Source organism: Fundulus heteroclitus, chromosome 23 (assembly GCF_011125445.2).
Source record: "Fundulus heteroclitus isolate FHET01 chromosome 23, MU-UCD_Fhet_4.1, whole genome shotgun sequence".
NCBI lineage: Eukaryota > Metazoa > Chordata > Actinopteri > Cyprinodontiformes > Fundulidae > Fundulus > Fundulus heteroclitus.
This window is the reverse complement of record NC_046383.1, coordinates 21719753-21734167: the sequence shown is the minus strand read 5'-3', so window position 1 is coordinate 21734167 and position 14415 is coordinate 21719753. Positions and strand designations below refer to the sequence as shown.

General features: G+C 41.6%; 36 non-coding genes across 36 annotated transcripts; all 36 read left to right on the top strand.

Annotated features, from left to right (window-relative positions):
- The first annotated feature begins 152 nt into the window (after positions 1-152).
- On the top strand, positions 153-224 carry trnag-ucc. Its single transcript has one exon. It is a non-coding gene; the product is annotated as a tRNA-Gly (tRNA).
- Positions 225-1067: 843 nt separating this feature from the next.
- Positions 1068-1139, top strand: trnag-ucc. The gene has a single exon. It is a non-coding gene; the product is annotated as a tRNA-Gly (tRNA).
- Positions 1140-1372: 233 nt separating this feature from the next.
- Positions 1373-1444, top strand: trnag-ucc. The gene has a single exon. It is a non-coding gene; the product is annotated as a tRNA-Gly (tRNA).
- Positions 1445-2288: 844 nt separating this feature from the next.
- Positions 2289-2360, top strand: trnag-ucc. Its single transcript has one exon. It is a non-coding gene; the product is annotated as a tRNA-Gly (tRNA).
- Positions 2361-3508: 1148 nt separating this feature from the next.
- On the top strand, positions 3509-3580 carry trnag-ucc. Its single transcript has one exon. It is a non-coding gene; the product is annotated as a tRNA-Gly (tRNA).
- Positions 3581-3814: 234 nt separating this feature from the next.
- On the top strand, positions 3815-3886 carry trnag-ucc. Its single transcript has one exon. It is a non-coding gene; the product is annotated as a tRNA-Gly (tRNA).
- Positions 3887-4424: 538 nt separating this feature from the next.
- Positions 4425-4496, top strand: trnag-ucc. Its single transcript has one exon. It is a non-coding gene; the product is annotated as a tRNA-Gly (tRNA).
- Positions 4497-5037: 541 nt separating this feature from the next.
- Positions 5038-5109, top strand: trnag-ucc. Its single transcript has one exon. It is a non-coding gene; the product is annotated as a tRNA-Gly (tRNA).
- Positions 5110-5342: 233 nt separating this feature from the next.
- trnag-ucc lies at positions 5343-5414 on the top strand. Its single transcript has one exon. It is a non-coding gene; the product is annotated as a tRNA-Gly (tRNA).
- A 235-nt stretch (positions 5415-5649) lies between these two features.
- Positions 5650-5721, top strand: trnag-ucc. The gene has a single exon. It is a non-coding gene; the product is annotated as a tRNA-Gly (tRNA).
- A 234-nt stretch (positions 5722-5955) lies between these two features.
- On the top strand, positions 5956-6027 carry trnag-ucc. Its single transcript has one exon. It is a non-coding gene; the product is annotated as a tRNA-Gly (tRNA).
- Positions 6028-6262: 235 nt separating this feature from the next.
- trnag-ucc lies at positions 6263-6334 on the top strand. Its single transcript has one exon. It is a non-coding gene; the product is annotated as a tRNA-Gly (tRNA).
- Positions 6335-6568: 234 nt separating this feature from the next.
- On the top strand, positions 6569-6640 carry trnag-ucc. Its single transcript has one exon. It is a non-coding gene; the product is annotated as a tRNA-Gly (tRNA).
- Positions 6641-6873: 233 nt separating this feature from the next.
- On the top strand, positions 6874-6945 carry trnag-ucc. The gene has a single exon. It is a non-coding gene; the product is annotated as a tRNA-Gly (tRNA).
- A 233-nt stretch (positions 6946-7178) lies between these two features.
- On the top strand, positions 7179-7250 carry trnag-ucc. Its single transcript has one exon. It is a non-coding gene; the product is annotated as a tRNA-Gly (tRNA).
- A 235-nt stretch (positions 7251-7485) lies between these two features.
- trnag-ucc lies at positions 7486-7557 on the top strand. Its single transcript has one exon. It is a non-coding gene; the product is annotated as a tRNA-Gly (tRNA).
- A 232-nt stretch (positions 7558-7789) lies between these two features.
- trnag-ucc lies at positions 7790-7861 on the top strand. The gene has a single exon. It is a non-coding gene; the product is annotated as a tRNA-Gly (tRNA).
- Positions 7862-8094: 233 nt separating this feature from the next.
- trnag-ucc lies at positions 8095-8166 on the top strand. The gene has a single exon. It is a non-coding gene; the product is annotated as a tRNA-Gly (tRNA).
- A 233-nt stretch (positions 8167-8399) lies between these two features.
- trnag-ucc lies at positions 8400-8471 on the top strand. Its single transcript has one exon. It is a non-coding gene; the product is annotated as a tRNA-Gly (tRNA).
- A 234-nt stretch (positions 8472-8705) lies between these two features.
- trnag-ucc lies at positions 8706-8777 on the top strand. The gene has a single exon. It is a non-coding gene; the product is annotated as a tRNA-Gly (tRNA).
- A 233-nt stretch (positions 8778-9010) lies between these two features.
- trnag-ucc lies at positions 9011-9082 on the top strand. Its single transcript has one exon. It is a non-coding gene; the product is annotated as a tRNA-Gly (tRNA).
- A 230-nt stretch (positions 9083-9312) lies between these two features.
- Positions 9313-9384, top strand: trnag-ucc. Its single transcript has one exon. It is a non-coding gene; the product is annotated as a tRNA-Gly (tRNA).
- Positions 9385-9616: 232 nt separating this feature from the next.
- On the top strand, positions 9617-9688 carry trnag-ucc. The gene has a single exon. It is a non-coding gene; the product is annotated as a tRNA-Gly (tRNA).
- A 233-nt stretch (positions 9689-9921) lies between these two features.
- Positions 9922-9993, top strand: trnag-ucc. The gene has a single exon. It is a non-coding gene; the product is annotated as a tRNA-Gly (tRNA).
- Positions 9994-10226: 233 nt separating this feature from the next.
- Positions 10227-10298, top strand: trnag-ucc. The gene has a single exon. It is a non-coding gene; the product is annotated as a tRNA-Gly (tRNA).
- A 233-nt stretch (positions 10299-10531) lies between these two features.
- Positions 10532-10603, top strand: trnag-ucc. Its single transcript has one exon. It is a non-coding gene; the product is annotated as a tRNA-Gly (tRNA).
- Positions 10604-10833: 230 nt separating this feature from the next.
- On the top strand, positions 10834-10905 carry trnag-ucc. Its single transcript has one exon. It is a non-coding gene; the product is annotated as a tRNA-Gly (tRNA).
- Positions 10906-11138: 233 nt separating this feature from the next.
- trnag-ucc lies at positions 11139-11210 on the top strand. Its single transcript has one exon. It is a non-coding gene; the product is annotated as a tRNA-Gly (tRNA).
- Positions 11211-11444: 234 nt separating this feature from the next.
- trnag-ucc lies at positions 11445-11516 on the top strand. Its single transcript has one exon. It is a non-coding gene; the product is annotated as a tRNA-Gly (tRNA).
- Positions 11517-12051: 535 nt separating this feature from the next.
- trnag-ucc lies at positions 12052-12123 on the top strand. Its single transcript has one exon. It is a non-coding gene; the product is annotated as a tRNA-Gly (tRNA).
- Positions 12124-12658: 535 nt separating this feature from the next.
- On the top strand, positions 12659-12730 carry trnag-ucc. The gene has a single exon. It is a non-coding gene; the product is annotated as a tRNA-Gly (tRNA).
- Positions 12731-12961: 231 nt separating this feature from the next.
- Positions 12962-13033, top strand: trnag-ucc. The gene has a single exon. It is a non-coding gene; the product is annotated as a tRNA-Gly (tRNA).
- A 230-nt stretch (positions 13034-13263) lies between these two features.
- On the top strand, positions 13264-13335 carry trnag-ucc. Its single transcript has one exon. It is a non-coding gene; the product is annotated as a tRNA-Gly (tRNA).
- A 233-nt stretch (positions 13336-13568) lies between these two features.
- trnag-ucc lies at positions 13569-13640 on the top strand. The gene has a single exon. It is a non-coding gene; the product is annotated as a tRNA-Gly (tRNA).
- Positions 13641-13873: 233 nt separating this feature from the next.
- trnag-ucc lies at positions 13874-13945 on the top strand. Its single transcript has one exon. It is a non-coding gene; the product is annotated as a tRNA-Gly (tRNA).
- Positions 13946-14175: 230 nt separating this feature from the next.
- On the top strand, positions 14176-14247 carry trnag-ucc. The gene has a single exon. It is a non-coding gene; the product is annotated as a tRNA-Gly (tRNA).
- Positions 14248-14415: the final 168 nt, after the last annotated feature.

The following is a 14415-nucleotide window of genomic DNA, read 5'->3' as shown; positions in this document are numbered from 1 at the left end:
TTAACATCCTAGTAGTCCTCACACACTTCTGCAGCTAAAAGGTGCAATGCACATATTGATACACAAAGACCTAGATCGCAACCTTTGTCAAACTCCATCCCTGACTTATCAGTTGAAGCGGAAATTTTCTTCACAAATTACAGTTTTCTTTAGCGATGGTGGTATAGTGGTGAGCATAGCTGCCTTCCAAGCAGTTGACCTGGGTTCGATTCCCAGCCATCGCAATCCTTAATTTGGCAGTAGACTCTTAATTTGTCTGTTGCTTTACCAAGAGAGGAAAGAATTGCTTGCAATTCACATACCTTGTTAACATCCTAGTAGTCCTCACACACTTCTGCAGCTTAAAGGTGCAATGCACATATTGATACACAAAGACCTAGATCGCACTTTTGTCAAACTCCATCCCTGACTTATCAGTTGAAGCGGAAATTTTTCTCAAAATTTACTGTTTTCTGTAGCGATGGTGGTATAGTGGTGAGCATAGCTGCCTTCCAAGCAGTTGACCTGGGTTTGATTCCCAGCCATCGCAATCCTTAATTTGGCAGCAGACTCTTAATTTGTCTATTGCTTTACCAAGACAGGAAAGAATTGCTTGCAATTCACATACCTTGCTAACATCCTAGTAGTCCTCACACACTTCTGCAGCTTAAAGGTGCAATGCACATATTGATACACAAAGACCTAGATCACACTTTTGTCAAACTCCATCCCTGACTTATCAGTTTAAGCGGAAATTTTTCTCAAAAATTACTGTTTTCTGTAGCGATGGTGGTATAGTGGTGAGCATAGCTGCCTTCCAAGCAGTTGACCTGGGTTTGATTCCCAGCCATTGCAATCCTTAATTTGGCAGCAGACTCTTAATTTGTCTATTGCTTTACCAAGACAGGAAAGAATTGCTTGCAATTCACATACCTTGCTAACATCCTAGTAGTCCTCACACACTTCTGCAGCTTTAAGGTGCAATGCACATATTGATACACAAAGACCTAGATCACACTTTTGTCAAACTCCATCCCTGACTTATCAGTTTAAGCGGAAATTTTACTCAAAAATTACTGTTTTCTGTAGCGATGGTGGTATAGTGGTGAGCATAGCTGCCTTCCAAGCAGTTGACCTGGGTTCGATTCCCAGCCATCGCAATCCTTAATTTGGCAGCAGACTCTGAATATGTCTGTTGCTTTACCAAAAGAGGAAAGAATTGCTTGCAATTCACATACCTTGTTAACATCGTAGTAGTCCTCACACACTTCTGCACCTTAAAGGTGCAATGCACATATTGATACACAAAGACCTAGATCACACTTTTGTCAAACTCCATCCCTGACTTATCAGTTTAAGCGGAAATTTTTCTCAAAAATTACTGTTTTCTTTAGCGATGGTGGTATAGTGGTGAGCATAGCTGCCTTCCAAGCAGTTGACCTGGGTTCGATTCCCAGCCATCGCAATCCTTAATTTGGCAGCAGACTCTAAATTTGTCTGTTGCTTTACCAAGAGAGGAAAGAGTTGCTTGCAATTCACATACCTTGTTAACATCCTAGTAGTCCTCACACACTTCTGCAGCTTAAAGGTGCAATGCACATATTGATACACAAAGACCTAGATCACACTTTTGTCAAACTCCATCCCTGACTTATCAGTTTAAGCGGAAATTTTTCTCAAAAATTACTGTTTTCTGTAGCGATGGTGGTATAGTGGTGAGCATAGCTGCCTTCCAAGCAGTTGACCTGGGTTTGATTCCCAGCCATCGCAATCCTTAATTTGGCAGCAGACTCTAAATATTTCTGTTGCTTTACCAAGAGAGGAAAGAATTGCTTGCAATTCACATACCTTGTTAACATCCTAGTAGTCCTCACACACTTCTGCAGCTTAAAGGTGCAATGCACATATTGATACACAAAGACCTAGATCGCACTTTTGTCAAACTCCATCCCTGACTTATTAGTTGAAGGGGAAATATTCTTCAAAAGTTATTATCGTCTGTAGCGATGGTGGTATAGTGGTGAGCATAGCTGCCTTCCAAGCAGTTGACCTGGGTTTAATTCCCAGCCATCGCAATCCTTAATTTGGCAGCAGACTCTAAATATGTTTGTTGCTTTACCAAGAGAGGAAAGAATTGCTTGCAATTCACATACCTTGTTAACATCCTAGTAGTCCTTACACACTTCTGCACCTTAAAGGTGCAATGCACATATTGATACACAAAGACCTAGATCGCAACTTTTGTCAAACTCCATCCCTGACTTATCAGTTGAAGCGGAAATTTTCTTCACAAATTACAGTTTTCTTTAGCGATGGTGGTATAGTGGTGAGCATAGCTGCCTTCCAAGCAGTTGACCTGGGTTCGATTCCCAGCCATCGCAATCCTTAATTTGGCAGCAGACTCTTAATTTGTCTGTTGCTTTACCAAGAGAGGAAAGAATTGCTTGCAATTCACATACCTTGTTAACATCCTAGTAGTCCTCACACACTTCTGCAGCTTAAAGGTGCAATGCACATATTGATACACAAAGACCTAGATCGCAACTTTTGTCAAACTCCATCCCTGACTTATCAGTTGAAGTGGAAATTTTCTTCACAAATTACAGTTTTCTTTAGCGATGGTGGTATAGTGGTGAGCATAGCTGCCTTCCAAGCAGTTGACCTGGGTTCAATTCCCAGCCATCGCAATCCTTAATTTGGCAGCAGACTCTTAATTTGTCTGTTGCTTTACCAAGAGAGGAAAGAATTGCTTGCAATTCACATACCTTGTTAACATCCTAGTAGTCCTCACACACTTCTGCAGCTTAAAGGTGCAATGCACATATTGATACACAAAGACCTAGATCGCACTTTTGTCAAACTCCATCCCTGACTTATCAGTTGAAGCGGAAATTTTCTTCACAAATTACTATTTTCTGTAGCGATGGTGGTATAGTGGTGAGCATAGCTGCCTTCCAAGCAGTTGACCTGGGTTCAATTCCCAGCCATCGCAATCCTTAATTTGGCAGCAGACTCTAAATTTGTCTGTTGCTTTACCAAGAGAGGAAAGAATTGCTTGCAATTCACATACCTTGTTAACATCCTAGTAGTCCTCACACACTTCTGCAGCTTAAACGTGAGATGCACATATTGATACACAAAGACCTTGATCGCACTTTTGTCAAACTCCATCCCTGACTTATCAGTTGAAGCGGAAATTTTTCTCAAAATTTACTGTTTTCTGTAGCGATGGTGGTATAGTGGTGAGCATAGCTGCCTTCCAAGCAGTTGACCTGGGTTTGATTCCCAGCCATCGCAATCCTTAATAGGCAGCAGACTCTTAATTTGTCTATTGCTTTACCAAGAGAGGAATGAATTGCTTGCAATTCACATACCTTGCTAACATCCTAATAGTCCTCACACACTTCTGCAGCTTAAAGGTGCAATGCACATATTGATACACAAAAACCTAGATCACACTTTTGTCAAACTCCATCCCTGACTTATCAGTTGAAGCGGAAATTTTCTTCACAAATTACTATTTTCTGTAGCGATGGTGGTATAGTGGTGAGCATAGCTGCCTTCCAAGCAGTTGACCTGGGTTCGATTCCCAGCCATCGCAATCCTTAATTTGGCAGCAGACTCTTAATTTGTCTATTGCTTTACCAAGAGAGGAAAGAATTGCTTGCAATTCACATACCTTGTTAACATCCTAGTAGTCCTCACACACTTCTGCAGCTTAAAGGTGCAATGCACATATTGATACACAAAGACCTAGATCGCACTTTTGTCAAACTCCATCCCTGACTTATCAGTTGAAGTGGAAATTTTCTTCAAAAATTACTAGTTTTCTTTAGCGATGGTGGTATAGTGGTGAGCATAGCTGCCTTCCAAGCAGTTGACCTGGGTTCGATTCCCAGCCATCGCAATCCTTAATTTGGCAGCAGACTCTTAATTTGTCTATTGCTTTACCAAGAGAGGAAAGAATTGCTTGCAATTCACATACCTTGTTAACATCCTAGTAGTCCTCACACACTTCTGCAGCTTAAAGGTGCAATGCACATATTGATACACAAAGACCTAGATCGCACTTTTGTCAAACTCCATCCCTGACTTATCAGTTGAAGCGGAAATTTTCTTCAAAAATTACTATTTTCTGTAGCGATGGTGGTATAGTGGTGAGCATAGCTGCCTTCCAAGCAGTTGACCTGGGTTCGATTCCCAGCCATCGTAATCCTTAATTTGGCAGCAGACTCTTAATTTGTCTATTGCTTTACCAAGAGAGGAAAGAATTGCTTGCAATTCACATACCTTGTTAACATCCTAGTAGTCCTCACACACTTCTGCAGCTTAAAGGTGAGATGCACATATTGATACACAAAGACCTTAATCGCACTTTTGTCAAACTCCATCCCTGACTTATCAGTTGAAGCGGAAATTTTCTTCAAAAATTACTATTTTCTGTAGCGATGGTGGTATAGTGGTGAGCATAGCTGCCTTCCAAGCAGTTGACCTGGGTTCGATTCCCAGCCATCGCAATCCTTAATTTGGCAGCAGACTCTAATATTTCTGTTGCTTTACCAAGAGAGGAAAGAATTGCTTGCAATTCACATACCTTGTTAACATCCTAGTAGTCCTCACACACTTCTGCAGCTTAAAGGTGCAATGCACATATTGATACACAAAGACCTAGATCGCAACTTTTGTCAAACTCCATCCCTGACTTATCAGTTGAAGCGGAAATTTTCTTCACAAATTACTAGTTTTATGTAGCGATGGTGGTATAGTGGTGAGCATAGCTTCCTTCCAAGCAGTTGACCTGGGTTCGATTCCCAGCCATCGCAATCTTTAATTTGGCAGCAGACTCTTAATTTGTCTATTGCTTTACCAAGAGAGGAAATAATTGCTTGCAATTCACATACCTTGTTAACATCCTAGTAGTCCTCACACACTTCTGCAGCTTAAAGGTGCAATGCACATATTGATACACAAAGACCTAGATCGCAACTTTTGTCAAACTCCATCCCTGACTTATCAGTTGAAGCGGAAATTTTCTTCACAAATTACTAGTTTTCTTTAGCGATGGTGGTATAGTGGTGAGCATAGCTGCCTTCCAAGCAGTTGACCTGGGTTCGATTCCCAGCCATCGCAATCCTTAATTTGGCAGCAGACTCTTAATTTGTCTGTTGCTTTACCAAGAGAGGAAAGAATTGCTTGCAATTCACATACCTTGTTAACATCCTAGTAGTCCTCACACACTTCTGCAGCTTAAAGGTGCAATGCACATATTGATACACAAAGACCTAGATCGCACTTTTGTCAAACTCCATCCCTGACTTATCAGTTGAAGCGGAAATTTTCTTCACAAATTACAGTTTTCTTTAGCGATGGTGGTATAGTGGTGAGCATAGCTGCCTTCCAAGCAGTTGACCTGGGTTCGATTCCCAGCCATCGCAATCCTTAATTTGGCAGCAGACTCTTAATTTGTCTGTTGCTTTACCAAGAGAGGAAAGAATTGCTTGCAATTCACATACCTTGTTAACATCCTAGTAGTCCTCACACACTTCTGCAGCTTAAAGGTGCAATGCACATATTGATACACAAAGACCTAGATCGCAACTTTTGTCAAACTCCATCCCTGACTTATCAGTTGAAGCGGAAATTTTCTTCAAAAATTACTAGTTTTCTTTAGCGATGGTGGTATAGTGGTGAGCATAGCTGCCTTCCAAGCAGTTGACCTGGGTTCGATTCCCAGCCATCGCAATCCTTAATTTGGCAGCAGACTCTTAATTTGTCTGTTGCTTTACCAAGAGAGGAAAGAATTGCTTGCAATTCACATACCTTGTTAACATCCTAGTAGTCCTCACACACTTCTGCAGCTTAAAGGTGCAATGCACATATTGATACACAAAGACCTAGATCGCACTTTTGTCAAACTCCATCCCTGACTTATCAGTTGAAGCGGAAATTTTCTTCACAAATTACTAGTTTTCTGTAGCGATGGTGGTATAGTGGTGAGCATAGCTGCCTTCCAAGCAGTTGACCTGGGTTCGATTCCCAGCCATCGCAATCCTTAATTTGGCAGCAGACTCTGCAATTTGTCTATTGCTTTACCAAGAGAGGAAAGAATTGCTTGCAATTCACATACCTTGTTAACATCCTAGTAGTCCTCACACACTTCTGCAGCTTAAAGGTGCAATGCACATATTGATACACAAAGACCTAGATCGCACTTTTGTCAAACTCCATCCCTGACTTATCAGTTGAAGCGGAAATTTTCTTCAAAAATTACTAGTTTTCTTTAGCGATGGTGGTATAGTGGTGAGCATAGCTGCCTTCCAAGCAGTTGACCTGGGTTCGATTCCCAGCCATCGCAATCCTTAATTTGGCAGCAGACTCTGCAATTTGTCTGTTGCTTTACCAAGAGAGGAAAGAATTGCTTGCAATTCACATACCTTGTTAACATCCTAGTAGTCCTCACACACTTCTGCAGCTTAAAGGTGCAATGCACATATTGATACACAAAGACCTAGATCGCACTTTTGTCAAACTCCATCCCTGACTTATCAGTTGAAGCGGAAATTTTCTTCAAAAATTACTGTTTTCTTTAGCGATGGTGGTATAGTGGTGAGCATAGCTGCCTTCCAAGCAGTTGACCTGGGTTCGATTCCCAGCCATCGCAATCTTTAATTTGGCAGCAGACTCTGCACTTGTCTATTGCTTTACCAAGAGAGGAAAGAATTGCTTGCAATTCACATACCTCATTAACATCCTAGTAGTCCTCACACACTTCTGCAGCTTAAAGGTGCAATGCACATATTGATACACAAAGACCTAGATCGCACTTTTGTCAAACTCCATCCCTGACTTATTAGTTGAAGCGGAAATTTTCTTCAAAAATTACTATTTTCTGTAGCGATGGTGGTATAGTGGTGAGCATAGCTGCCTTCCAAGCAGTTGACCTGGGTTCGATTCCCAGCCATCGCAATCCTTAATTTGGCAGCAGACTCTTAATTTGTCTATTGCTTTACCAAGAGAGGAAAGAATTGCTTGCAATTCACATACCTTGTTAACATCCTAGTAGTCCTCACACACTTCTGCAGCTTAAAGGTGCAATGCACATATTGATACACAAAGACCTAGATCGCACTTTTGTCAAACTCCATCCCTGACTTATCAGTTCAAGCGGAAATTTTCTTCACAAATTACTGTTTTCTTTAGCGATGGTGGTATAGTGGTGAGCATAGCTGCCTTCCAAGCAGTTGACCTGGGTTCGATTCCCAGCCATCGCAATCCTTTAATTTGGCAGCAGACTCTTAATTTGTCTATTGCTTTACCAAGAGAGGAAATAATTGCTTGCAATTCACATACCTTGTTAACATCCTAGTAGTCCTCACACACTTCTGCAGCTTAAAGGTGCAATGCACATATTGATACACAAAGACCTAGATCGCACTTTTGTCAAACTCCATCCCTGACTTATCAGTTGAAGCGGAAATTTTCTTCAAAAATTACTAGTTTTCTGTAGCGATGGTGGTATAGTGGTGAGCATAGCTGCCTTCCAAGCAGTTGACCTGGGTTCGATTCCCAGCCATCGCAATCCTTAATTTGGCAGCAGACTCTTAATTGTCTATTGCTTTACCAAGAGAGGAAAGAATTGCTTGCAATTCACATACCTTGTTAACATCCTAGTAGTCCTCACACACTTCTGCAGCTTAAAGGTGCAATGCACATATTGATACACAAAGACCTAGATCGCACTTTTGTCAAACTCCATCCCTGACTTATCAGTTCAAGCGGAAATTTTCTTCACAAATTACTGTTTTCTTTAGCGATGGTGGTATAGTGGTGAGCATAGCTGCCTTCCAAGCAGTTGACCTGGGTTCGATTCCCAGCCATCGCAATCTTTAATTTGGCAGCAGACTCTGCACTTGTCTGTTGCTTTACCAAGAGAGGAAAGAATTGCTTGCAATTCACATACCTTGTTAACATCCTAGTAGTCCTCACACACTTCTGCAGCTTAAAGGTGCAATGCACATATTGATACACAAAGACCTAGATCGCACTTTTGTCAAACTCCATCCCTGACTTATCAGTTCAAGCGGAAATTTTCTTCAAAAATTACTATTTTCTGTAGCGATGGTGGTATAGTGGTGAGCATAGCTGCCTTCCAAGCAGTTGACCTGGGTTCGATTCCCAGCCATCGCAATCCTTAATTTGGCAGCAGACTCTTAATTTGTCTGTTGCTTTACCAAGAGAGGAAAGAATTGCTTGCAATTCACATACCTTGTTAACATCCTAGTAGTCCTCACACACTTCTGCAGCTTAAAGGTGCAATGCACATATTGATACACAAAGACCTAGATCGCACTTTTGTCAAACTCCATCCCTGACTTATCAGTTCAAGCGGAAATTTTCTTCAAAAATTACTGTTTTCTTTAGCGATGGTGGTATAGTGGTGAGCATAGCTGCCTTCCAAGCAGTTGACCTGGGTTCGATTCCCAGCCATCGCAATCCTTTAATTTGGCAGCAGACTCTGCACTTGTCTATTGCTTTACCAAGAGAGGAAAGAATTGCTTGCAATTCACATACCTTGTTAACATCCTAGTAGTCCTCACACACTTCTGCAGCTTAAAGGTGCAATGCACATATTGATACACAAAGACCTAGATCGCACTTTTGTCAAACTCCATCCCTGACTTATCAGTTCAAGCGGAAATTTTCTTCACAAATTACTATTTTCTTTAGCGATGGTGGTATAGTGGTGAGCATAGCTGCCTTCCAAGCAGTTGACCTGGGTTCGATTCCCAGCCATCGCAATCCTTAATTTGGCAGCAGACTCTGCACTTGTCTATTGCTTTACCAAGAGAGGAAAGAATTGCTTGCAATTCACATACCTTGTTAACATCCTAGTAGTCCTCACACACTTCTGCAGCTTAAAGGTGCAATGCACATATTGATACACAAAGACCTAGATCGCACTTTTGTCAAACTCCATCCCTGACTTATCAGTTCAAGCGGAAATTTTCTTCAAAAATTACTATTTTCTGTAGCGATGGTGGTATAGTGGTGAGCATAGCTGCCTTCCAAGCAGTTGACCTGGGTTCGATTCCCAGCCATCGCAATCTTTAATTTGGCAGCAGACTCTGCACTTGTCTATTGCTTTACCAAGAGAGGAAAGAATTGCTTGCAATTCACATACCTCATTAACATCCTAGTAGTCCTCACACACTTCTGCAGCTTAAAGGTGCAATGCACATGATACACAAAGACCTAGATCGCACTTTTGTCAAACTCCATCCCTGACTTATTAGTTGAAGCGGAAATTTTCTTCAAAAATTACTATTTTCTTTAGCGATGGTGGTATAGTGGTGAGCATAGCTGCCTTCCAAGCAGTTGACCTGGGTTCGATTCCCAGCCATCGCAATCCTTAATTTGGCAGCAGACTCTTCACTTTGTCTGTTGCTTTACCAAGAGAGGAAAGAATTGCTTGCAATTCACATACCTTGTTAACATCCTAGTAGTCCCTCACACACTTCTGCAGCTTAAAGGTGCAATGCACATGATACACAAAGACCTAGATCGCACTTTTGTCAAACTCCATCCCTGACTTATCAGTTCAAGCGGAAATTTTCTTCACAAATTACTGTTTTCTTTAGCGATGGTGGTATAGTGGTGAGCATAGCTGCCTTCCAAGCAGTTGACCTGGGTTCGATTCCCAGCCATCGCAATCTTTAATTTGGCAGCAGACTCTGCACTTGTCTATTGCTTTACCAAGAGAGGAAAGAATTGCTTGCAATTCACATACCCTGTTAACATCCTAGTAGTCCTCACACACTTCTGCAGCTTAAAGGTGCAATGCACATATTGATACACAAAGACCTAGATCGCACTTTTGTCAAACTCCATCCCTGACTTATCAGTTCAAGCGGAAATTTTCTTCAAAAATTACTGTTTTCTTTAGCGATGGTGGTATAGTGGTGAGCATAGCTGCCTTCCAAGCAGTTGACCTGGGTTCGATTCCCAGCCATCGCAATCTTTAATTTGGCAGCAGATTTTGCACTTGTCTATTGCTTTACCAAGAGAGGAAAGAATTGCTTGCAATTCACATACCTTGTTAACATCCTAGTAGTCCCCACACACTTCTGCAGCTTAAAGGTGCAATGCACATATTGATACACAAAGACCTAGATCGCACTTTTGTCAAACTCCATCCCTGACTTATCAGTTGAAGCGGAAATTTTCTTCAAAAATTACTGTTTTCTTTAGCGATGGTGGTATAGTGGTGAGCATAGCTGCCTTCCAAGCAGTTGACCTGGGTTCGATTCCCAGCCATCGCAATCCTTAATTTGGCAGCAGACTCTTAATTTGTCTATTGCTTTACCAAGAGAGGAAAGAATTGCTTGCAATTCACATACCTTGTTAACATCCTAGTAGTCCTCACACACTTCTGCAGCTTAAAGGTGCAATGCACATATTGATACACAAAGACCTAGATCGCACTTTTGTCAAACTCCATCCCTGACTTATTAGTTGAAGCGGAAATTTTCTTCAAAAATTACTATTTTCTGTAGCGATGGTGGTATAGTGGTGAGCATAGCTGCCTTCCAAGCAGTTGACCTGGGTTCGATTCCCAGCCATCGCAATCCTTAATTTGGCAGCAGACTCTGCATTTGTCTGTTGCTTTACCAATAGAGGAAAGAATTGCTTTCAATTCACATACCTTGTTAACATCCTAGTAGTCCCCACACACTTCTGCAGCTTAAAGGTGCAATGCACATGATACACAAAGACCTAGATCGCACTTTTGTCAAACTCCATCCCTGACTTATCAGTTCAAGCGGAAATTTTCTTCACAAATTACTGTTTTCTTTAGCGATGGTGGTATAGTGGTGAGCATAGCTGCCTTCCAAGCAGTTGACCTGGGTTCGATTCCCAGCCATCGCAATCTTTAATTTGGCAGCAGATTTTGCACTTGTCTATTGCTTTACCAAGATAGCAAAGAATTGCTTGCAATTCACATACCTTGTTAACATCCTAGTAGTCCTCACACACTTCTTCAGCTTAAAGGTGCAATGCACATATTGATACACAAAGACATAGATCGCACTTTTGTCAAACTCCATCCCTGACTTATTAGTTGAAGCGGAAATTTTCTTCAAAAATTACTATTTTCTGTAGCGATGGTGGTATAGTGGTGAGCATAGCTGCCTTCCAAGCAGTTGACCTGGGTTCGATTCCCAGCCATCGCAATCCTTTAATTTGGCAGCAGACTCTTAATTTGTCTATTTCTTTACCAAGAGAGGAAAGAATTGCTTGCAATTCACATACCTCATTAACATCCTAGTAGTCCTCACACACTTCTGCAGCTTAAAGGTGCAATGCACATATTGATACACAAAGACCTAGATCGCACTTTTGTCAAACTCCATCCCTGACTTATTAGTTGAAGCGGAAATTTTCTTCAAAAATTACTGTTTTCTTTAGCGATGGTGGTATAGTGGTGAGCATAGCTGCCTTCCAAGCAGTTGACCTGGGTTCGATTCCCAGCCATCGCAATCTTTAATTTGGCAGCAGACTCTGCACTTGTCTATTTCTTTACCAAGAGAGGAAAGAATTGCTTGCAATTCACATACCTCATTAACATCCTAGTAGTCCTCACACACTTCTGCAGCTTAAAGGTGCAATGCACATATTGATACACAAAGACCTAGATCGCACTTTTGTCAAACTCCATCCCTGACTTATTAGTTGAAGCGGAAATTTTCTTCAAAAATTACTATTTTCCGTAGCGATGGTGGTATAGTGGTGAGCATAGCTGCCTTCCAAGCAGTTGACCTGGGTTCAATTCCCAGGCATCGCAATCCTTAATTTGGCAGCAGACTCTGCACTTGTCTGTTGCTTTACCAAGAGAGGAAAGAATTGCTTTCAATTCACATACCTTGTTAACATCCTAGTAGTCCCCACACACTTCTGCAGCTTAAAGGTGCAATGCACATGATACACAAAGACCTAGATCGCACTTTTGTCAAACTCCATCCCTGACTTATCAGTTCAAGCGGAAATTTTCTTCACAAATTACTGTTTTCTTTAGCGATGGTGGTATAGTGGTGAGCATAGCTGCCTTCCAAGCAGTTGACCTGGGTTCGATTCCCAGCCATCGCAATCCTTAATTTGGCAGCAGACTCTGCACTTGTCTGTTGCTTTACCAAGAGAGGAAAGAATTGCTTTCAATTCACATACCTTGTTAACATCCTAGTAGTCCCCACACACTTCTGCAGCTTAAAGGTGCAATGCACATGATACACAAAGACCTAGATCGCACTTTTGTCAAACTCCATCCCTGACTTATCAGTTCAAGCGGAAATTTTCTTCACAAATTACTGTTTTCTTTAGCGATGGTGGTATAGTGGTGAGCATAGCTGCATTCCAAGCAGTTGACCTGGGTTCGATTCCCAGCCATCGCAGTCCTTAATTTGGCAGCAGACTCTGCACTTGTCTGTTGCTTTACCAAGAGAGGAAAGAATTGCTTGCAATTCACATACCTCATTAACATCCTAGTAGTCCTCACACACTTCTGCAGCTTAAAGGTGCAATGCACATATTGATACACAAAGACCTAGATCGCACTTTTGTCAAACTCCATCCCTGACTTATTAGTTGAAGCGGAAATTTTCTTCAAAAATTACTATTTTCTGTAGCGATGGTGGTATAGTGGTGAGCATAGCTGCCTTCCAAGCAGTTGACCTGGGTTCGATTCCCAGCCATCGCAATCTTTAATTTGGCAGCAGACTCTGCACTTGTCTGTTGCTTTACCAAGAGAGGAAAGAATTGCTTGCAATTCACATACCTCATTAACATCCTAGTAGTCCTCACACACTTCTGCAGCTTAAAGGTGCAATGCACATTGATACACAAAGACCTAGATCGCACTTTTGTCAAACTCCATCCCTGACTTATTAGTTGAAGCGGAAATTTTCTTCAAAAATTACTATTTTCTGTAGCGATGGTGGTATAGTGGTGAGCATAGCTGCCTTCCAAGCAGTTGACCTGGGTTCGATTCCCAGCCATCGCAATCCTTAATTTGGCAGCAGACTCTGCACTTGTCTGTTGCTTTACCAATAGAGGAAATAATTGCTTTCAATTCACATACCTTGTTAACATCCTAGTAGTCCCCACACACTTCTGCAGCTTAAAGGTGCAATGCACATGATACACAAAGACCTAGATCGCACTTTTGTCAAACTCCATCCCTGACTTATCAGTTCAAGCGGAAATTTTCTTCACAAATTACTGTTTTCTTTAGCGATGGTGGTATAGTGGTGAGCATAGCTGCCTTCCAAGCAGTTGACCTGGGTTCGATTCCCAGCCATCGCAATCTTTAATTTGGCAGCAGATTTTGCACTTGTCTATTGCTTTACCAAGATAGCAAAGAATTGCTTGCAATTCACATACCTTGTTAACATCCTAGTAGTCCTCACACACTTCTTCAGCTTAAAGGTGCAATGCACATATTGATACACAAAGACATAGATCGCACTTTTGTCAAACTCCATCCCTGACTTATTAGTTGAAGCGGAAATTTTCTTCAAAAATTACTATTTTCTGTAGCGATGGTGGTATAGTGGTGAGCATAGCTGCCTTCCAAGCAGTTGACCTGGGTTCGATTCCCAGCCATCGCAATCCTTAATTTGGCAGCAGACTCTTAATTTGTCTATTTCTTTACCAAGAGAGGAAAGAATTGCTTGCAATTCACATACCTCATTAACATCCTAGTAGTCCTCACACACTTCTGCAGCTTAAAGGTGCAATGCACATATTGATACACAAAGACCTAGATCGCACTTTTGTCAAACTCCATCCCTGACTTATTAGTTGAAGCGGAAATTTTCTTCAAAAATTACTGTTTTCTTTAGCGATGGTGGTATAGTGGTGAGCATAGCTGCCTTCCAAGCAGTTGACCTGGGTTCGATTCCCAGCCATCGCAATCCTTAATTTGGCAGCAGACTCTGCACTTGTCTGTTGCTTTACCAAGAGAGGAAAGAATTGCTTTCAATTCACATACCTTGTTAACATCCTAGTAGTCCCCACACACTTCTGCAGCTTAAAGGTGCAATGCACATGATACACAAAGACCTAGATCGCACTTTTGTCAAACTCCATCCCTGACTTATCAGTTCAAGCGGAAATTTTCTTCACAAATTACTGTTTTCTTTAGCGATGGTGGTATAGTGGTGAGCATAGCTGCCTTCCAAGCAGTTGACCTGGGTTCGATTCCCAGCCATCGCAGTCCTTAATTTGGCAGCAGACTCTTAATTTGTCTATTTCTTTACCAAGAGAGGAAAGAATTGCTTGCAATTCACATACCTCATTAACATCCTAGTAGTCCTCACACACTTCTGCAGCTTAAAGGTGCAATGCACATATTGATACACAAAGACCTAGATCGCACTTTTG